This window comes from Alexandromys fortis, unplaced genomic scaffold, assembly GCF_014885135.2.
Source record: "Alexandromys fortis isolate MF-2015 unplaced genomic scaffold, M_Fortis_MF-2015_v1.1 scaffold_54, whole genome shotgun sequence".
Taxonomy (NCBI): Eukaryota; Metazoa; Chordata; class Mammalia; order Rodentia; family Cricetidae; genus Alexandromys; species Alexandromys fortis.
The window spans coordinates 9,412,151-9,435,186 of NW_026067958.1; the positions used below are offsets into that span (position 1 = coordinate 9,412,151).

At 43.4% G+C, this 23,036-nt stretch overlaps 1 protein-coding gene across 4 annotated transcripts in view; it reads right to left on the reverse strand.

The window, feature by feature from the left end:
- Window positions 1-7,116, reverse strand: part of Arhgap12 (Rho GTPase activating protein 12) — a 101,664-nt gene extending 94,548 nt beyond the window's left edge. For 2 of the 4 annotated variants that reach the window (XM_050152536.1, XM_050152534.1), the window contains exon 1: window positions 6,950-7,114. The gene's annotated coding sequence lies outside the window, so the exon portion shown is untranslated. Of the gene's footprint in view, window positions 1-6,949 lie in introns of all 4 variants that reach the window. The other 2 variants (XM_050152535.1, XM_050152537.1) reach the window with 2 other exon arrangements.
- Window positions 7,117-23,036: the final 15,920 nt, after the last annotated feature.

A 23,036-nucleotide genomic window follows, 5' to 3' on the forward strand; every position in this document is an offset into this window, starting at 1 on the left:
TTGAACACACTGGAACCAGGTCAATACCAACCAGTCAGGGTAACATTTGTGAAGCATTCCATACCTTTTAAAGAGATTATTTTTAGTGTCTTTTCTTTTCTTTTCTTTTCTTTTCTTTTCTTTCTTTTGAGACAGGGTTTCTCTGTAGCTTTAGAGCCTGTCCTGGAACTCACTCAAGCTTGCAAGTGCTGGGATTAAAGGCCAGTGCCAGCACTGTCCAAAATATTATTTTTTAAAAGGAAACAAAAGAAAAACAAACAGCAACAACCAAAACCAAGCACCACATGTTCACAACAAAACACTCAGGCAAAGAAAGAGCAGTAAACACAACTGAAGAGCAGCTTCTGGGAAGGCATGCTTCCTAGAGCCCACACTCTGGGTCATCAGGCAAATCCCAAATATGAAGGACAGAATCATGCTCAGAATAAAGTTATAAAGTTACAAAACCAAAGAACCCTAAATTAGGGCTGGAATATAATTTGGAGGCAGAGTACATGAGTAACAGACTCTTGGTTAGATCCTCAACACCACTGAAAAAGTAAAATTGTTGCTATTTAGATAATACACTTTGAAGTAACTCAAGGAAGAAATCAGACAGAACCCTAAACCGAACTCAATGATGCACAAAGGGAAATAGTACCAACATTTGCACTATTTACTATTATTTCAAAGAAAACAATTTTTAAATCTCTACTAAATGGCACTCTGAGAAACTAACAAAAATCTAATAAAATACAAAATTAACAGAGGTATATGATAAAAAAGCAGAGCAAAAGTCAGTTAATAGGAAACAGAAAAATGTTAGAAGAAATCAGTAGAACCAGATCTGGTTCTTCTAGATCAATAAACTGGTATCTTGTGATCACACTGTTCAAGAGCAGAAGATAGTGTCAAAAAAAATTTTTTTTAGGAATATTTATAGGTCCTAAGACAGAGAGGAAAATTTACCAATTTGATAAATGAATAAAACAAAAATTTTAAAAGACAAAAATTACCAGAATTTGCTCAAAAAGAGATACTTAAATAGTTTATGCAACAAATTGAGTAATTATTTAAAAACTAGCCACAGGCTGTCAAGATTCAGTTGGTAAAGTGCTTGCCCCACAAGCATACAATGTGACCTGAGTTAAATTCCCGGAACCCATGTAGAAACCGAGACAGCAGACCAGTAGCCTATTGATCTATGAGCTCCAGTCCAGAGAATTCAGCCTCAAAACAAACAAAAAAGTGGGATCTCTGGCCTCCACACACATACATACACATGCAAGTTTCTAGTTCTTGAAAGTTATTATCAATTGCTTAGGATAATTAAGAAATGCAGGTTAGTAATTAGTCATCTATTACAATTAAACTTACAGTCATATTAGGTATGTTTTCCAAATTAAACAGATATACTTTAGTTAGACAGGTCAACGTCAAACACTTCAGAGATTGGAAGAATATGGCATTTGAGATGTTTTAGTAACATACGTTCATTTATTTATTTATTTATTTATTTAGGTTTTTCGAGACAGGGTTTCTCTGTAGCTTTGGAGCCTGTCCTGGAACTAGTTCTTGTAGACCAGGCTGGCCTCAAACTCACAGAGATCCACCTGCCTCTGCCTCCTGAGTGCTGGGATTAAAGGCAAATGCCACCATCGCCCAGCCATAGGTTCTTTTTTTTTTTTTTTATGACACTGAGACATATTTGCTCTCGGCAGCACAAATCTACATCGGAGACAATGATGGGCATTGAAGAAACTCCACATGGAGTTATTTTCTTTGTGGCAAAAGTAAGCCACGGAGCAAGGAAGTGCTCTTGCCTTGATTGCTGATGGTATGCTGTCCAAATTAGACAAGCAGGACACAAAAGAAAGTGACTAACAAACATTACCAAGACAAGGCGGGCCTGTCCTTCAAAAATCCTGCTTCATAGAAGTCTGTCCAAGATTCTAGGCCTGTAAGCCAAAGACAGATGCCCCAACGTCGCAAAGGAACCTTGGGCAACTGCAGAGGCAGCCAGCTGTTGGTCATTTCTCACATTTTTTGGAAGTTGCTGTTTGCACTTCCTGCTTACTCAGTTAATATCATTTCCTTCTCAGGTCTCTGAGGAAGTTGAAGACTAGACAGTTAATAGCTTCCCTTGTTTACTAGACTCAGAAAAGAAACTCACTACAGAAGTGTAAAGTGGCCGGGTGGTGGTGGCGCACGCCTTTAATCCCAGCACTCGGGAGGCAGAGGCAGGAATCTCTGTGAGTTCGAGGCCAGCCTGGTCTAAAAGAGCTAGTTCCAGGATGAACCAAAAGCTACGAGAAACCCTGTCTCGAAAATACAAAAAAAAAAAAAAAAAGTGTATAAGGTTGAGAGACATCAGGAGATAGTTTTGGATAGTGATGCAAGTTATGATAGAAAGTAAATTAGGTACAAGACTTTGGACTCACCAAGATAGAATAATGGAGTATTTTCTCTGAATTTGTCAAATGCAAATAGACTAGGCCTTGTTGATGCATTTATTGCCTGTATATAGCTAGTGTACTTATTGTACAAAAGGGAAATGTAATGACATTTTGTTTGTAATCTAAGAAAGCTTGCCTGAAGATCAGAGTTCAGAGCTAAGCCACTAGTAAACCCAGGACAGGCAATGGTGGCACACACCTTTAATTCAGGCACTTGAGAGACAAGAGGCACACGGATCTCTGTGAGTTCAAAGCCACCCTGGGCTACACAAGATTGAATCTATCTAAAAGAGAAACAAAGCTCACACAAAGGTGATCCCAATCACTCACCTTTAATCCCAGCACTAAAGAGGGAAACTAAAGAGGTGGAGACAGGAGTGATGTGCCTAGGCAGAGAGAGGAGGAATACAAGGTGGGGGGGAAACAGGAGCTCAGATGCAGTCTGAAGATACAGTATGAGCATGCAGTCTGAGGATTTGTATACAGGATTGTGCCTTCAGTATGAGTATTGGTAGAGGTAAGAACTCTCCAGTGGTTGACTGCTCTGCTTGCTTCTCTCATCTTTCAGCTTTGGTCCCTGATAGCTGATTCTAGGTTATCAGACCAATCTGAATGTGTGCTACAATTCAGGAACTGGTGGGGGGGTGGTAATCTCCAGTTACAAAATTTTAAGATTTATAGAACTCAGTCAGGTGATGGTGGTGTACGCCTTTAATTCCAGCACTCAAGAGGTAGTGGCAAGCAAATCTCCATGAGTTCGAGGCCAGCCTGGAGCTAATTCCAGGACAGGCTCCAAAGCTACAGAGAAACCCTGTCTAGAAAGAGGGGTGGGGGGAACCCACCACCAACAACAACAAATTTACAGTAGAAGCAGCAGCAGCAGCAGCAGCAGCAGCAGCAGCAGCAGCAGCAGCAGCAGGGTAAAGGTGACTGCCGTGGCGCACGCCTTTAACCCCAACACTTTGGAAGCAGAAGCAGGCAGATCTCTGTGAGTTTGAGACAAGCCTGGTCTAAATTGAGTTGCAGGACACCTAAGGTTACATAGAAAAACTCTGTCTCATAAAAAAAAAAAAGATTTGTAATATTTAGGGCTAGTATACAGCTTAGGTAGAGTAGCTGCACAGCATACAAGAGTTCCACTCCCAGCACAGCATTAAACTGTATGTGGTGGCAAATACCTATAAACCCAGCAATTGGGAGGTGAGGCAAGAGTATTTTAAATTCAAGGTCACCTTCAATTACATATTAAGTTCAAGGTAAGTCTGGGCTACATAAGACCTTATTTCAACAAAAAGAAAAAAAGAATTCTACAAAAATAGTTCAGAAAGATTCCCATGTGCCTGAGATCCAATTTGTCTCATTAAATGTTACACCTGGCACACTTTTCTTAGTCTATAAATCAAAATCACCTTATGCATAACAATGTCCATACTTCATTCAAATTTTCTCATCTAGGATCCCATCTAAACAGACATTCCATAATCAGATCCTGGAGTTATAAACCAAGGGTTACCAAGTCCCAGTTCTAGAAATTTTAATGACGAATGAAACTAAGGCCCCAAAATCTACACTTCAAAATCAACACATTGCCAAGGGCTGCTGTTGCAATAATCTGCAAACATACTTAGAACAGCATATCAAGGATTCAGACTAGGGACTGGAAAGATGGCTCTGAGCACTGGCTGCTCCTCCAGAGGACCTAGGTTCAATTCCCGGCACCCACATGGTGTTCACATCCAGTTCCAGTGGATCCAACAGCTTTGCACAGACATACATGCAGGCAAAACACCAATGTGCGTAAAATAAAAATAAATAAAATTTAAAATAAAAAAAAAAGATTTCAGACTAACTAACAACATATAGGATAACACGATAGCCTCTATTAATATGTGACTACTGAAAATTTGAAACACAGGCAGGAAAAACTGTGTGCTGTAAGTATAAGCTACACAATCTATCAAAATTTTAATCAAAAAATGAGAATAATTTTCATATTAATTATATATTTTAATATACTAGGTTAATAGGTTTATGCCATGTAGTTTGCTCGCTTAGTTTTTTTATAACATGAGCACTGGAAGTTAAAATCACAGGGTAGCTGGCAGTGCATGTCTATCTACACACAACAGTACACATATGACCTGGGGACTTATTAGAAGAATGATTCCCCTGTACTGTAGGGTACAAGAGGCCCTAGGTTGTCAACAGAGGTGAGGAGCTCTAAGATGAAGCATCAGCATTTTGGGGCCCAGGTCAAATCACCTACAAGCTGGAACCACAGGACTTTTACTGGGTCTATGAAAACAACAAGGCAATGGCTCAATCACATGGTTCTGGCCCAAGTAGACCAGCTAACAAAAAAGAAGGAAAATTACAAAGATGGTAGCCAGTATTTGGGTCTTCAACTGAAGGTGACTTGAAGTACAATGAATTCCTGTGTTACAAAGATTCATTTCCACATCTGACTTCTTCTACAGAATAGAACATATTTATAACATATTTATTAGGTTATTGGTTTTATAAGAAAAACGCTCACCTAACATGCCAAGCCCTAGGTTTGATTTCCAGCAGCACATACCCCTAAGTAAAATTACAACTGTTAAATTCAAAGTGTGTTAAAAGCTTATTTTCACTTTTCTCTCTCATTGTTTATTAAAAACTGCAATGTCCATTTTCTCAGATAAATAACACTGCTACTATCTAATGACTTTCTAGATCACTATCTCACTTTAGCCAATTTAAAATTATTATTCTTAATGGGCATGGTGGGGGCACACCTTTAATCCCAGTTCTTGGGGGGAAGGGAGATCCCTGTCAATTCAAGGCCAGCCTCGTCTACAAAATGAGGTTTAAGCCAGCCAGGGCTACAGAGTGAGGCCCTATCTCAAAACAAAACAAACAAATAATAAAATTATTGCCCTTAATCCCAATAATGTCATTTGCACTTTTAGGACTAAATTACCAAAGCTTATGTTTCGTATCAGTTCATTTTTTAAAAGCACCGAATATTTTCTTATTTAAAAAAGTCAAATGATACAATGAATAAGCTGTTCTGTGGTATTTACATATTTCATTTGTGTCTCAAAACTAAAGTAGTATATTCAAAAACTAAACGACTGATTATTATATAAGCACAACTAATATACACAAGTGGCGTCATTTCATGACTCAATGCAATCTCCAATCCCATGGTTGATAAAGAACAGGAGATTGTCAATAAATACTAAGAACTACACACACTCACTCACTCACTCACACACACACACACACACACACACACACACACACACTTTGTTTCCTGGACAAAAATCACCTCAGAAAGGTGGAAAGTTATGTGCACCCCATTGTAACTCTTCGATGGCATGGCTAAATCATACCTTCACGAACTAGTCTGGTTTTGGGTTCCAAAAACTGTTCTGACAGGCTTACAACGCAATTTTCAAATAGAAAACAGTGCACCTGCAGCCAGACTCAGAGCAGTGGAGAAACGGAAAGATGATCCATTCCACCTTACACCCTCTTAGAGATCAGGTAGGCACAACCGGACGTGAGCAAATAAACACCTCCAGGCCACCATTTCTTAGCTTTAAGTACAAAAGAAGCAGGGCTACAGGCTAGACACTCTGAACGATTTCTCACTGCAACATTCGGAGTCTTCCAAGGTCTCACCTCTTTAAAGTCGGACAGCAGAATCTGAACCAGAAGCCGGGTGACTCCTTCCTTCCTAAAGGTGTACCTCCCTTTAGGAATGTGTGCCTAAATGGTCAATAAAATCTACTTCCGCGTGTCAACATGAACCATACACGGCCAGCCTTGTAACCAGTGTTAAAAACCCTTACCCGTGGCTCTATACTTGGAATGGCATTCCAACTTTTAAAAAATGGTATACTAGAAACATTTAGTTTTGCCTTTGCAAGGCATTTTAAATTGCTGCTGCAGGCAAAAAAGATTTAAAAAAAAGAAAGAAAGAAAACATCACCCGCCTCTGAAACTGAAGGGCGTGCCTTTTCTCCCTAATGACCACCTTGTGGCCATTCTGTCTGCGAGGGTCTGCAGTAACTTAAGACACAGCGTGTCAAGGGCAGCCTTTCCGGAAAGACAAAACAAGCGCCCGGGACGGGAGGCAGGCAGCGCGCTGGCAGCGGAGTCTGTTGTTTCTCTCTGAATCGAGGGCTCGGGAGAGATTTCTCGGAGCAGAGCCGGGGGCAGCAGACGCGCTCCTCCAGGCCGGGGAGAGCGCGCCGTTCGCGTCCACGGTCCCCGCCGCGGCCCAGGTGGCAGGTGTGTCCGCCGGCAGCAGCCGCGGGGGGCGGGCCGGCTCTCCCGCCCTCCCGAGGGCCCGCTGCCCGCAGGCAGGAAGCCCGGGAGCCCAGGCTGAGACCCGGGTCATGTAAACCTGCTCGCCCCGTGGGCCAGGCGGCCGCCGCCCTCCCCGGCGCAGCCCTCAGCAGGCATAGCCCGCGCCCCCGAGCGCCTTTGTGCGTTCCGCGGGAACCCGCGCCCGGCCTTCTTACCAAGGGTCGGAGACCTAGCGACAGGCAGCTCCCTCCTCCGCCGGCGCTGTGGCCGAGCGACGGAGAGCCCGCCTGAAGCGCTCACTCGGCGGCCGCCACCACCGGGCGTCCCCGCAGGCTGGTCTCCGAGGGAGGGTAAGTTCCAGGGCACGTCGGAGCGCGCCGGCGCGGGGGCGGGGCGGGGCGGCGCTAAGGGGCGGGCGGGGCGTCGTGCCACGTGATGAAAGAGGCGGGGGTGGTCTCTGGTGTGGGCGGGGAAAGTGGATCACGTGATGGTAGAGGGCGTGGCGAGTCCCCGTGAGGGGCGGGGCGGAGGCTGCATGTGATGGGAGGGGGCGTGGTGGCTGTTGTCGATGGGCGTGGTGGCGCTGGTCACGTGGCATGGGGCGGGGCATTGGCGCTGTGAGGCGCGGGCGACTCACGTGACGGTCGGAGTGGGCGGGGCGCCAGGCTCTGGGCAGCAAAGGGCGCGCGGGGAGAGGTGGCCGCGGAGTTCCAGATGGGCGGGGTGCCCAGATGTTGGTTCCGCAGCCTCCGGGGTGCGGAGGAATTAGGGAGGGCGCGAAAGCCGGCGGCCGAGTAGGTGTCAACACTTTGTAAACATCTAGTGGGAAGTGTTGGGAAAACGCTAGTGGGAATTTAGGGAAATGCAGAACGGAAAGTGCTACGGTGGCAGGGAGTCTGCCGTCTGGGTCTTAATGGCGCTCTAGGGTCCACAGGCTGGCAACCCCAGGGAATCGGGGAATGCGCGGCACTTATATTGGCACGAAATGAAACTCTGGTGATCCTGAGCTACTGGATCTACGCGGAGCTAGCGGTGGCCTGAGCCTATCTCAGAGTGCTGGTGAGCAGTACTCAGGTGACTGCTCCTCTTTGAGTCCGTGGGGCCTGCTGGGTGCAATCATTGTGGGCCAGGATGTCATTGTCCAAAGTTTGCAGAGTGGCAGCGTGGACCCGGAAGTGGCCCACAGTGAAGAGTTTGGGTGAAGGATCGGGTAGTGAGAGTTGCTAGAATTCAAATCGTCAGAGGGCTGCACCTCCACGTGAAGACTGTTGACTTAAAACCTTCCGGCTCTGAAAGCGAAAGACATTGGAAAGAAAATAAAGTATTGGGAATTCAGAAATGATCCATTAACCACTTGTTGGTTGTACCTCTTACGATGCCCAGATCAGATTTCAATAACATCAGAAAAGAGGGGCAAGTTGGCATAGGGTTCAAGAGCCAGGTTCTGGAAATAGCTCTTTTTTGGCTTCATCCATAAAGATGCAGCAGTGTTAGCTTAGCACAAGATGAACTCTCCAGTTTGTTAAGTGATAATAAATAAATCCAGCTGGGATGTTGGCAAGGTTTCTAACAGTTGTCTCTTATAGTCCTTATTAAATCAAACTGGGCTAATGTTCTAAGATGTTCTCCTCCTAGATGCTCAGGATGAGAATTTAAAAATAAGAGACTATACTATCTTTGCACTTGCTCTTTCATTGTCTTTCACCATGTTTCCAGTCTCCTCCAGTCTAACATGTTGCCTGTTCCATGCCCTCGCTCAGCATATACAGAATAATGCCATTGTTCAGCATAGATAGAAGCTGTGTGCTTCTGAAACTACTTTCCACAGAATCCCCTTTTGATCTCTTTCCAAAACCAAAACAAGGACTGTGCAAAAAGGAAACTGTGCCTTGATAAGAATGTGCTGATAGCCCTGTCTGCCTCCTCCCAAACCTGAATTATGCACCCTTAGTTTCAGCAAGAGATAGAAGGGAACAGTTTGCATACACTTGCAAATCTGCTTGTAACTCCACTTCCTATTTCACAACCTAATCTCAGATGATACCACAGTGCCCACAGTATGCTGATCACTACCAACAGCAGATGGAGTCGGTTAAAAAGAGCTCTCTGGTTGGTATGTTGTTGGAAGAGGACCTGATGGAGTGATGAAATCATGGTCAACATTGCCCCTAGCTGGTTTTTAAATAACACTTTGTAGCATATGTCTGGCTCCCATGTGGAGAATCTCAGCAGATCCTTTTCAGGATTTTGACATTTAACTGGCTTCTTAAGAAGGAGTAAAGAATCTCAAAATGTAGAACTCAAATGTAAGTTCCATACACAAGCAGAGATATGACTTTGAATTGTTGGGCTGTCTCAAGTGCCTAAAAGCTCTTGGCATGGGATAGATTCAAAAGAAACTCCTGTTGAATGTATTTTTGAGTGAAATCTAACGCTGCATTGCTGGATGTTCTTGTCCTACTTTCTGGTTCTTTAATGGGAAGCTACTTACTTGGCGTATTTCTAGCATTAATGTCTATGTAGCACCACCTCTTTGACGAGGCTAGAGTGAAACAGGAACTGGCAGAATCAAAATTACAAATGCATATGAGTTTGGAAATACATATTTCTGTACATAAGAACGAACAGCTTTTTGCATCAACACACATTCCAACTAGGATGTGTTGCCTAATCACAAGTTCAAAGTACTAGCACCAACCAATCATGGATTCAAATCTCCAACACTGGCAACAAAAACCTTTTCTCTTCATAAGTTAATTGTCTCTTGTATTTTGTTATAGCAATGAAAAACTAACATGTACTGTTGTAGGGAATAGAAAAAGATTAGCTGCAACATAAATGTACATCGATACTAAAGTATGATATTGCTTCATATTGTGTAACTAGTAACTGAAAAAGTTCTTTCTGGTTCAATATTAAGAGTGTAAGCTTTTAAGTGAAAATACAGAAATAGTCTAGTCTATGAATTATGTTATTTGGGGTATTCTAACTCAGTAAACAGAAAACAAACTACAATTAGTTTTGAGACTAGGTATGTTCTTTAACAAATAGATGTAAATTTGTCTTCCTTCTGATATGGTCTAGAAATTATACAGCCTAGGGGTCTTGATCAGGTCCATTTTCTCTGCTAGTTAAAGAATTAAAAGGCAGAAAAAAAATCTGAAGCTTTAAGAGGTAGCTGCAGAGAAATCTCAAGCACAGCACAGAATCAGCAGTTGAAGGAAGTCATTTATTGGGGTGTGAGGAAACACGTATACAGGAGACACACAGAAAAGACCCTTGGCAAGCCAGAGAGGGGACTCAGGAAACTGAAACTCTAGTCTCTTCTTGAGGCCTGGGTTTTTACAGTTTCTCCTCCTCCTCCCCTAATTTAGGGTTGGTCAGCCTGAAAACAGGTAGGACATCCAACTCTATGTGATCTGTCCTGATCTTGTTGAGTGAGTCCATCAGCAGGGAGCTGAGAGGAGGTTGTATAGGTTGGTTTCATGTCAACTTAACAAAAGTAAAGTCATCAGAGAGGAGGCGGCCTCAATTGAGAAAATGCCTCCATGAGATCCAGCTATAGGGCATTTTCTTAATTAGTGATCCATTGGGGAGGGCCCAGCGCATTGCCAGTGGTGCCATTCCTGGGCTGCTGGTCCTGGTTCTATAAGAAAGCAGGCTGAGCAAGTCATAAGGAACAAGCCAGTAGGTGCGGCGAATTCCCTGACCAGCAGGAAAGAACAGCCACCAGACGAGGATTCTTCCCAAATCACGCTTTATTGGAGCCTCTTGGTTGAAGGGAGAGTGGAAGCGAGGGGCCCCATCGCTGAGCTGCAGCTGCTTATATGGTCAAAGTGTCTCAGCAGCCACTCCAAGCTCCCTGATAGGTCTGGCACACTGAGGACACTGAGCACGTCCGAGATGGTGGTACTGGCTAAGACCTTATATGGAGTTGTTTACTCCAGCCCTGCAGGAGCCAGGCGCTGTCTTGTAATGGCGGCTGCACTTACTGGCTCCCCGCAAGTAGGCAGTATTCTTCCATGACCTCCGCATCAGCTTCTGCCTCCAGGTTCCAGTCCTGTCTGAGTTTCTGTCCTGTCTTCCTTCAATAATGGACTAAGGTGTGGAAGTATAAGCCAAATAAACCTTTTCCTCCCCAGCTTTTTATTCTGACTATTAATAGTGATTATTAACCACAGCAATAGAAACCCTAACTAAGACAGAGGTTGAGAAGAAGTGGTCCGTCTTGGGAATTCACCCCCTTTCTTACCTATCCATGGTCCCTCTCCCTAAGTGTCTGCCTGACACTGTCTAACTCCTGGGCTCTCACCCCCTTGGTTTCTTTCCCACTACTGGGGATCGAGCACAAGACCCCATGCAAGGAAGGGAGTACTCTGCCATTGTACTACCATCCTAGCCCCTGCAAATTTTCAGAAGTATTTTAAGTAGAACCATGTATAAACAAGTTTTAATTGCTTGGCTCCTCTAGTGTAAACGTTAAAATTAAAATTTCACAGACCATTTTTTGGTCTGCTAATTAAGGTCATGAAAAAAATACTTTGGGAAAAACTCCAACACCATGTGTTTCTTTGTGTGTCTGTTCTCTCTCCCACTTTGTAACTTTGTCAACTGCCTTTTGTTTCCATGGGTTACCACAGATGCCCTGTAAGTTGTGTTAGCTGAGATGTTTCACATTTGATTGTGCTTATTTCTAAAAACCTCAGAGATAATTATGGGTACAATAGTAATTAAATAAACCATTTCTTTAAATATTAATATTTTCTTATGAAATATCATTGTTCTTATTCACATGATTGGCTTTGTAAATTGCTATATGGAGCTTTGTTTCCAAAATTACATAGCCTGGGCTGCTTAATAAGAGAAAATCAATGTAGAAGAATGTAACCTTTAATCTGGCATTTGGAGGTTGAAGCAGGAGGATCACAGGTTAGCCTTTCTCAAAAAAAAAAAAAAAGAAAAGAAAAGAAAATTAGTATTTGGCTTTCAACTTTAAACAATGCTTAGCTAGTCAATAATTTTGAGATATATTCATTGGTAAATTGTCCTGCTGTGCCCCTTAAACGTGAACTCATTTTAGTTTTGCATATAACTCAAATAAAGACACTAACGACTCATTGAAATTTTGCTTTGTTAAAGCCAGGCTTAATGGAGCACAACTTTAATCCCAGCACTGGGGATACAGAAGCAGGTGGATCTCTGTGAAAAAACAGCCTGGTGTACATAGTGAATTCCAGGACAGTCAAACTGACAGTGAGAGCCTGTCTCCAAACAAACAAAAGTTGTTTAAGCCTATTCACATGGCGGTAAAACTGTTACTGTTTGTCACAGTTGGGTCACAGCTCAAAGAGAGATAGCATGGTTTGTTTCCTTGCTACAGGAACAAAGCAAGGACCTGTGCTTTTGCAGATTCCAGTCAGAGAGCTCTGGGAGGACTAAACACCCAGCGATATGTCAGTTTGAAGAGAAAACTTTAGGAAAGTTTTGTTGTTTGGTCCAATAGATGGAACATCCAAACAGCACATTGTTAAATGTCTAATCAGTGTGTCAGGATGTGTGGAGGACCAAACAAAATAACAGATCAGCACATTCTTATCTGGACACAGTTTCCTTTTCTTGCTGTCCTTGGTTTGGTTTGAAAAAGAGATAAGAGGAATATAGGGCAAGAATCTCAGAAGCAGAGCCGGAAAATAGTTTCAGAAACAAACATGGGTAAATGGTTGAGGACAGGAAATGTCAAAGAAACTTTTTTTCAATTCTTTTCTTGGTGAAAGGAAAGGGTTCCATGAATCAAATCTAGAGCTTCCTGTTCAGCTCAAATATGAACTTGACTTTGTGGGGGTTTCAACACATAGGGTAGGATACAGCCAGCTATCCTAGTGCAGGGTACAGCTATCTTAGTTGGAATCTGGGCTACTTTGGGTTGATGAGATTTCCATTGTGTGAGTTTGTACTGCCAATTCACCCCTACCATTGTGCCCAAGATTGGGTTGAGAAATCAATCTCGGGCAATTTTCTTTTTTACAGACTTAGAAAAACTGTTTTTGAGTTGCTAAAAATATTAGAATAGTAAAATGTGTGCTGTCACCTTCGTTGCTACAGAAAGCATAGCCTTGTCATTTCCCAGGTTCAGGGATGATCTGGTCTGGCAGTGTTGGCTCTGATGGAGGCCTGTCCTAGGTGCACATGGCCCTGGGTACAACACACAAACAAAAATTGGAAATAAAAAAGGTGTAATAATCAGTCCGGTGTGGTGGAGAATGCTTTTGGTCCCAGCACTCCAGAGGCAGAAGCAGGAGGATCTCTGAGTTCAAGACCAGCCTGGTCTACAAAATGACTTCTAAGACAACCAGGGCTACATAGAGCAACCCTGACTTGAAAACAAACAAACAAACAAGCAAACAAAGAGTAATATGGTTACAAAACTGTAAGTCAGATACATGACAATATCAACTGTCCAAATAGCTGAATAGCAAAATTTAAGGGAAAAGGTGGGTTGTTATGGTGTATACAATTTAAATTCTAATGTGTTCCATAGTCTGGTTATTCTCTGTTTGCTCCACCAATTTTCAGATTCTTTCTCTAACCCCATGTGTCCTGGAGGCTCATTCCTAGGAACTATCAATAAATAAGGCTTCCTTGCTCCGCCATTCCTGGGAAGTCATTCACAGTTAACAGCAGTAGGAAGACAGAAAAGTCAGATTTGTTTTGTATTATAGTGTGCGCAGGGTGCCTGCAGATGTCAAAAGAATATATCTGATCCCCTGAAATTGGGAGTTACAGGCCTGATGTGGGTGCTGGGGACTGATTTTGGATCCTCTGGAAGAGCAAGTGCTCTTAACCATTGAGCCCCCACACGTACCCCTTTTGATGGAAGCCTTTTGGCAGATAGCATTGATGATCAAAGCTGTTATGTGCCAGTAATGACAGCATTAGAATGACTCAGCTAGTGCTACATCAGGACCTCGGAAGCCAAGGGCCAGCGAGATGGCTCAGCAGGTAAAGGCACTTGTCACCAAGCCTGAGTTCAGTCCTCGAGATCAACATGATAAAAAGAGAAAGCCAGCTCTCACAAATTGTCCTTTGACCTCCTCTCAAGAGCTACACAATATGTGGGGCTCCTCGCCCCACAAAATGAATAAACAAATGTAACAATGTTTTTTAAGTCCAAAGTACTGGAGAGATGGCTCAGTGATTAAAACACTGGCTGCTCTTCCAGAGCACTCAGGTTCAATTCCACAAGGCAACTAATTTGTCTGTATTCCAGTTCCAGGGAATTTGACGCCCTCTTCTGGCCTCATGAAGCACTGGACTTGCAAGTGGTACACAAACTTACATACGGACAAAACACACATACAAATAAAAATTTAAAAATAAAATTTGAAGAAAGAAATGCCCCTTGAGGATGCTACCATTCGAGAGACTAAAGCCACTTGCCAATCAGGAGCACCGTGTACCTGTTCGGTCTGAATCAAAGTCTTGGGTTAAGTTGTTTCTGAGTCCTGGTGAGCTGAGCCCAGACTCTTGAGACTCAGCTAGTATTAATATTTTGGAGGATGTCTCATATAAACAAATGTTGAAATAGCATAGAACAGTTTTAAAGAGACGCCAAATGCTTAGCCCCCAAAAGAGAAGGAAACAGCAGGGAAAAGTAATGAGGGAAGGGTGCAGCCTGATGAAAACGGCTGAGAAATTGGGGTTACTCCACTGAAAAAACCACTCAAAGTTACCCCCTTTATGGAAATTAGCCAGTTTCAAAGTTTGAAAGCTGAAATATTTATCCAAGCACACCGTGTGGGACTTTACAACACAGACCCTGCATGGCAGAGGTAAGTGAATGCAGTGAAGTTCCACTGCACCTTGTGAGCAAGGGACTCTTTCCAGCAACCTGAGCATGGGAAGGTTAATGATGTATGCATTACAGGCTATGCCAGTCTCCTAGCCGGGACCCAATGTTCTTTTAAATCTCCAACCACCAGAATTCCTTAATAAGGGAAAGAAGGAAGGAAGGAAGGAAGGAAGGAAGGAAGGAAGGAAGGAAGGAAGGAAGAAAGGAAGGAAGGAGGGAAGGAAAATATAGGAAGAAAAGTGTAGAGCATGGGACTCTTAATCTCGGGGTCGTGGGTTCGAGCCCCACGTTGGGCGCCAAAATGTAATGTCATAAATGAATGCAGATAGATTGTAAAAATATATACAGCTTTAATGGGGAAATAGACTTACAGAACCACTGTTCCTGCGGAGACCAGGAAAGCAGAAGCGACTGCTGGGAGCACTAGCCCGAGGCGAACACGCCCCCTAAGGGGCGGGACTTATCCCTACAGAAAAGAAAAAAGGAAAAAAGTCACCCTTTGGGAATGCCCTTGACTATCCTCATTGTCTGTGGAGCTGTCATCAGTGCACAGAATGGTTCCTCTGATTAGGTAGCTCCTGAGCCATGATTCAAGTATGAAAACTAGGAGGCCAGGCTCCCCAAAAAAGCATTGTCCTCCCATTTGCCAGAAATTTAAGAAGTCGTGGGGACAAGGTACATATTAACCTACACATACTCTAAAAATTTAGGGTCTCATTTTTAGGTAAAAATTTGGCAAGATTAAAACATTGTGCATCCCTCTAAGGCCCAGGGAACATTATAGAAGAAAGACTAGAATAGCCAGAAGAAAGGAAAAAGATGTAAAATGTCATCTTCCAGAATCCACAGGTGCTACACTGCCTGGACTGGATCTGCATAAGAATGGACCATCCGCAGTCAGGGATCACGAATGGAAGAGGGTTCAAGGCTTACTGCTGCTGAACTATGTGCTACTGACAAATTCAGAGTGGTGGTCATTGACTTCAGTTGTATATACCCACTGATGACTAGTTGGAATAGGGGTAAAGTGATTGGAATATATTAGATACATGGAAGAAAAACCGAATCAAGTAATCCAAAGCAAAGACTAGAATTAACAATTGCTCAAAGGGGTAAAGTAAAATTAATCTGGCAGACAAATGAAGTTAAATTTAACGCCAGGGATGAAGTAAGCAGAAGAATTAGGTTGTATGTAAAGGCTGTGGCTAATAGGCATCTCCTGTCCTAGCAAGTCTTTTCTAGGCATTTAAGGGAACAAGGAGCCATAACCACATATAGTCAAGAAAATAAATGCTAGTGCTCTGTTTAATAATTTTCCCCCAGTTAGGTTAAAAAGTGGGGGGGGGAGGGTAACATTCTGTAAGTCAATGTTGTTTAGTTATTTATTGAAGAAATACCATTATTAAAGTAATGTTTCAGAATTCAACTTCTAGGGAAGACTTACAAAATCTGTGATTATTATCACAACAGCATTTACATAGCTGTCATGGCAACCTTAATTTAATCCTCTATTAGTGTCTTGGAACACCCAGGCATCCCAGGAAATGAGGAGGGTGACTCAGTGGGTGGCACACTCCTGCCTCTGAGTCAGGATGGCACCAACGTCCTCCCTCAGGATTGCCAGAGGCACCGGTGGAGGGGAGGGGGGTGATCCATGACACTTTGCCCAGGAGCCAAGTGCTGGCCTGGTTCATCTCCAGTCCTTTCGGTGCGGTCTCAGGTTTCAGTCAGATCACAGCTCGTCACTTTCCTCTTCCGGCAAGGTTGGTGGGGATGTAGAGCAGCTCTCACTGCCTTTCCGCTTTCACTTGAAAGCAGGTGAGAAAAGAGATCGAAATTAATGGCTAAAGTGAGATATTGTTGGTGTTCATTTCCTGGCACTACATCCTAGATCAGAATTCCAGGACGAGATTCACATTGGGAGCTGTGGAAGCTCCTGTGGTTTGTGTGCTCCACATGAAGCGATACATCAGCTTGACTGTGAAACCATTATCTGCAGTGTGCTGAATTCAAGAGCAGCACACACTCTGGTTCGTGAGCCATCTCTCTAGCCTGCTTTGTATTTGTTCACTTTTAGTTGTTGATTTTGTTTGGGCTTTTGAGACAGGGTCATGCTGTGTTGCCTTTGCTGCCACTGGCCTGGTCCTCACTGTAGTCCGGGCTGCCCTTGAGCTTACAGCAATGGTTCCGTGTTAGTAAACCTCCCAAGCACTGGAATTACAGGTGTGCTCTCCCACACCACACTCAAACAAAAAAATAAAATATGCAAATCATTTGGCCATGTTGAAAAAGTGCCAGCAAGGTACTGAAGCATAGAACTTGCTCACTGACCTTCTCTGTCGACTTTTTGAGATAGGGTATCACAGTGGAGGCCACCTTCCTACCCCCACCTCCAGGTTCTCAGATTCCAGGCCTGTAGCCCCACACCGAGCTCTATTTTTCTGTCCAATACATTTTTACATTTCTTGAATGTGTGTTTGCAATGAAAGAATTTTGTACAGTTGGATATTTCTTAGATATTATTTAGACTGGGTGAACTATATGAACTCAGAAGTTTGGAACTAAGGGAAGAAGAAACCCTTCACCCTTGGTTTTGCTAAGGTCTCTGTCAGCGCTCCATCTGCCTACAAGTCCCATACAGATGCTTGTCTCTGCTAGTGTTCAATTTCCCAGAACTCCAAGCAAATAAAGCACGTTGTTTCCCCTGCCCATCTTTTGTCAATAATGCCTCCCTCCACTGACTGTGATGCTCCTTCCCAACCCGTATCTCCAGAGTGCCGTACAGGTCCACTGAAATGGCTGGGGAGAAGACTGTGTCCCCACCCGTGGAAGTCTCTGAAGTCACTCCAGAGCCTGCCTTCTTGGTGGTAACCATTTTATTTTTCTCATATTAATCAATCTGTTGAAACAAGATTGCACACTCTCTGTCAAACTGGTTCCACCTCATTTCAGTGACCTTCGTTCTGCGTGTTTGCCGTGTACTCTGGCTGCGAGAGAATGAGGCTAGCCTGAAACAGGACTCTAGCAGGCTTTGGTTTGATTAGCATCTGCTCTTTGATACTTATTTCTCAAAGTTTTAGACACACAACATTTTGTTCACAGAAATTCACATATTATTGTCAAAAAATCTTCTATCTATATTTTTTAGCCTATTTGAAGTAGATTTTTTTCTTTTGAAACAAGTTCTTACCCAGACTGTTCTGGAATTCCTTGTGTAGCCAAGGCTGGTCCTGAGCTCACAATTCTTCAGCTTCAGCCTTCCAAATGCCACTGTGCACACAACTCTTTATCATCTTTAGTAGAGACTGCTTTTATTGGTTCCCTAGCCTTTCTTACATGTTTCATAGGAGAAAGAGAGAAAGAAAACATGGTTCTGCATGCCTATAATCCCAGACTCAAGGAAGCTGAGACAGAAGTTTCAGGCTAGTCAGAGCTGTACAGAGAGGAGGGGATGTGAGAGGAGGGAAAATATAGAATCCTGTACCTACTGGTGCTTTAGTTTCATGAGTGTTTGCTGAACCACTTGATATAACCATTTGAGCTGGAGATGTGGTTCAGTAGTAAAACCCTTGGCCCAGCGTGCTCAGCACTGTGTGATGGTTTATGTCAACTGTCAAATTTATAGGATCTAAATCCACTTTGGAAATGATCCCCAGGGCATGTCTTTGAGGGTTTCTAGATTACGTTTATTGAAGTAGGTAGATCCATCGTGAATGTGGGTGGCACCATTACATGGGCTGGAACTCCAGATTCATCAATCAGCAAAGCTAGCTGAGCACCCACAATTGTGACACACATACAAGGTGAGCAGTGCCCTCTGCTCCTGCTGCCACGCCTCCACCACCTGATTAGGACTCTCCTTCAAGTGAAAACAGAGATAAACCCTTTCTTCCTTAAATTGCTTTGATCAGGTAACTTTCATAGCAGTGAGGAAATTAAAACACTGCCAAACAATCAACGGGTGAGAAGAACAATTATTATCATTATTTTTTCCCCATTTAGAAACTTAGGAAAGTTACTTGAGAAGTAGGGTGATGGCTGTTATAGAGTCCTGGTTAGCATGTGAGGCCTACTTCCTGCTCTCAAACTGCCAAGCCCACACGCCTAGGTCAGGACATTCCCCAGCACACAGCCGGAAGCTCAGCTGACTCACATTCGCTTCCAGCCAGGCAGTCTCTATATCTCTTTTTATACTTGTTCCACGGCTCTATAGCCCAGGCTAGCCCGGAGCTTGAAGTGCTGCCTTCCCATGTGCTAGTATTTCAGGCCCATGTCACTGTGCTAGACCACTTCAAACACCTGCTGGAAGAGAAGTGCCAGGTGTCCGAGCAGGCAGAGAGCCCACGCTTCCCTTCACAGCACCCCAGCTTTGCACCCCTCTTTTTTCCCCAAGGACTTCTCTTGGAATTTGCTGCTTCTGTTAGGAACATACAATATCTTTTGGGTACTGAATGTAATTAGTTCAATTTGAATATCAACCACTCCTCCACTCTTTCACAGCTGTTCTGTAATATGTGCTTCTGGAAACAAAAGTTTAAAAGAGACAAAATGGTACAACACATTTTGCTCTCAACTTATAGATCAAAAATGCAAGGTATGGTCCCCTTTTGTGAGACATGTTGCTAGCCCTAAGCATGCTGGGTGCAGCTGTGCATTTTATTCTGTCTTGCCCTGGTGCTCGGCGTTCCAATAGTACCACCCGTGAGCTCACACCCTTGCAATGCTTGAAGCCTGAACCGTTATATCCATTCATTCACCCTGCTCACCTTTATGGATTATTGCCATCTGCTGGAAAAACAAGCTTGGCTACCAGATGGTGGTTCTGAAATTTGTGTAGTGAATTAGTCCTCTTTGAGGGAAAACTGTGTTTATTTCTCCCAGGGATGTCCTGGGGTTCTAAAGTGAGGGGTTTTCTGCTGTCTCACTTAGGAAGTATTTCTCGGGTTCAGGAGCTGAGTAGATGACTGATGTATTTTCTTTAAAAACCACAGGAAAGTAATACTTAAGAAAAAGTCGGACCATGTGTTTATGTAACTGTGATCCTAAAATGAAAATGACAGAATAAAGCAGAGCTGAAAGCCTTCTGCTACCTTGCCTTTTGCTGAGAAAAAAAAATCCTGCTGCTAAATTCACTAATAGCATGCTTCGGTCCTTGAGTACTCTTCGGGCATATTGGTTTGTAAACTGGTGTTTATTTGTGTTCAACATTTACCATTCTTCAAAGTGACAAGATAAGCATACGTCTAATGCAAGGAGGAATGTCTCTTTCGTCAGCTGTCACAAAATTTGCTAGCACTGTCACCGTTCTTCACAGTCAGTAAAAAGGGAGCAGGTGCAAGTTGCTCGACTGTCACTGTTCGCCTGGAGACAGAAGACGGAAGACAACAGAATGAGCGTGGCATAGTGCACCTGCCTGTCACCCTAGCACTGGGAGCCTAAGGCTGGAGGATCGGAAGCTGGAAACCAGTCTAGGCTAAATATCCAGATGCTGTTTCAAAGGATAATAAAATTGGTAGTTACTAAATACAGTGAATGATTCTTGGTTGGACCATTATCTATCAAAAAAAGCAAAACAACAAAAGACACCTGGAAAAAATTGACTAAGAACTACATAGTAGCTACTATTTATGTGTATGTGTGTATCTGGAGGTAGGGTATGTACGGCTGTAGGTGTATGTGTGTGTGTGTGTGTGTGTGTGTGTGTGTGTGTGTGTGCCTGAAGGTAGGGTATGTACAGCTGTCGGTGTGTGTGTGTTTGTGTGTGTGTGCCTGGAGGTGGGTTAGTACAGCTATAGGTGTGTGTGTGTGCCTGGAGGTGGGTTAGTATGTGCGTGTGGAGACAGCGGCCTCTCTGTTGTTCTCAGCTACTATCCTGGTTTTTTGAGACAGGATCTCTCACTTGGCCTTGAACTCACCAATTAGTCTCTTCTGGCTAGCCAGAAAGCCCCTGGGACTGCCTGTCTGCATCCCCAGACTGGGATCACAAGCTGTGCCATCACAACTGGCACTTTTATATAGACACAGGAATCAAACTTGGCCCCTCATGCCTGCAAGGCAAGCACTTTCTTGACCAAGCTATCACCCAGCCTTACATTAGTTAGTGTTGTTGTATCTGTATTACGTAATACAGATAGGTAGACTGCTGGGTAGACTTCCTAGGTAGACTGCTGATGTGGCTTTATAAGAGAATGTTGATGCAGAATAATCTTTTTTTCAACTGATTGAAAATTTTAAAAGGAAATAAAGTATTTGTGGCAAATTATTAAAACAGTGAATCCAGACAAAGACTATATGCATAATCACTGGTCAGTATTTTAACATTTGACATAAGGCCAGGCGTGGTGGCATACACATTTAATCCCAGCACTCAAGAATTTTGAGGCCAAACTAGACTACATAGTCAGCCTCAGGCTAGCCAGAGTTTATATTGTGAGACCCTGTCTCACACAAACAAAAATAAATACAATTCCATATAATCTTCACATTTTTGTTCTAAATAAAAGGTTGTGATGACTTAGAAGCACAGGCCTATAATCCCAATGTGTAGGAACTGAGTTGATGCTGGCCTAGACTGCTTAGGAAGACCCTGCCTCAGAAAGAAGAGAAAGGGGCAAAAAAGTTTCAGGAAAGGAAAATCTATGTGAACTTAGTGGTCTTTGAAAAGTTCTCAAGAATGGTGCACACATATTGCGGTTACCACTAGGCTGGTGGTGCAGTTCAGTGCTAGAGTATATAGCAAAAATGAGGTCTATTTTCAGTCCTTAGAATCCCAAAAAGTATGACTAATGTGGATGACAAATGGACCCAATCATGCTCTAACTGTGGGCCCATTACTGTATTGCCAGTTGGCAGATTATGAGGGAGGTCATTTAGTCAAATCAAAGAGCATCAAGTAGTTTCTGATTCCAGCCATGATGAGACAAGACTTGAGTTTACAGTCTGACCTTAACTAAGAAACTGGACATGTATGAAGCCCGAGTTTCCACACAGTGAGTATTTACTCAGGACAGTGTTCCCCGGAAGAAAAGCAAATGAGATGAGACCTACCCTCATCCCAGCATACTCTCTAAAAAGGAGAATTGGCTCATGGTGAAGAAATCACAAATAGGATCTCCTGGATTCCCTGTGTTGAGAAAGTGGAGTTGAAAATGACCGAGTTGGAGTGAATACAATTAGAATCTATAGCACACAGCCAGGAACATCCCTGTGATCCCAACACCAAGGAAGCAGAGGCAGATGGATTTCTACAAATTCAAGGCTAATTGGGTCTACATTGTGAGTTCCAGGCCAGCCAGTGAAAAGCTTCTCTCAGTATCTCTTTTTCTGTCTGTCTGTCTGTCTGTCTGTCTGTCTGTCCGTCTGTCTCTTTGTGTGTGTGTGTAATATATGTATAATATATATTATATTTTGACTGACACACACACACACACATATATGTCAAAGTGTCACTGTGTAGCTCTGGCTGTCCCAGAACCCACTGTATAGACCAGGCTGGCCTCAAAAGAGACCCTCTGGCTTCTGCCTCCTGAGTGCTAGGATTAAAGGCATGTGCCACCACACCTGACTATATTTTTTTATTTTAAAAACTCATTTTTGTAAAGATCTATTTATTTTTACTTATGTTTATGAGAATTTTGCCAACATGTATGTGTCTGTGCATGCAGTGCCCACAACAATTACTTGGGATCATTGTGTAGTTTTTCAAGGCATCTATGGCATGTTCAGAGTGACTGTTATTGGTCCAAGGATAGTCTAACTGGATGTTCATCTAAGGGGCCTTTTACTTAAAGTAGTCCAGACAGCGAAGAAGAGTTTGGCAGTTGCCAATTAGGGAGCTAAATTGCTCTCCCAACATCATTTTTAATTTACAGAACATTAGGAGTGCAGAAATCCTTTGTAAGAACATAGTGTTAGGATCCAGCCATGCAGGTCATAAAAGCTGCATCCTATTACCACAGATACCTGACAGGAACTGGACTGAGACACTGTGAGTCCCTGGTGATCCCACTGCTCAGTGCCAGGATCTCTCATCTGGATGATGAGTTTACACCAAAGCCACGCTTCCCGTTCCCAACCCCTTTCCCTGCCTCCAGACTGGGAACCGGGGATCCTGGCTACAGGCTGCCACCGTGAAGCCTGCCAGTGCTGCCGCAGCACTCTGATTTCTCTCTTCAGAGATGCAGCACACTGTTGCCTGTCCGTCTGTCCATGGCATTTTAAACCTTTTCGTGGGATGTGTGTATTCTCCCGTGTTCTGTTTGCTTGTTTGTATTTTGAGACAGGCTCTTATACAGCCCAGGCTGGCCCTGAACTCACTATATAGCTGAGGGTGGACTTGAACTCTTGATGCTCCGGCTTCCACCTCTTGAGCACAAGCTTTACAAGTATGTACCACCAACCCAGCTGTTTTCTGGGTCTGTGTGTTCAACTTTCAAGTTAAAGACGTTGGCCCC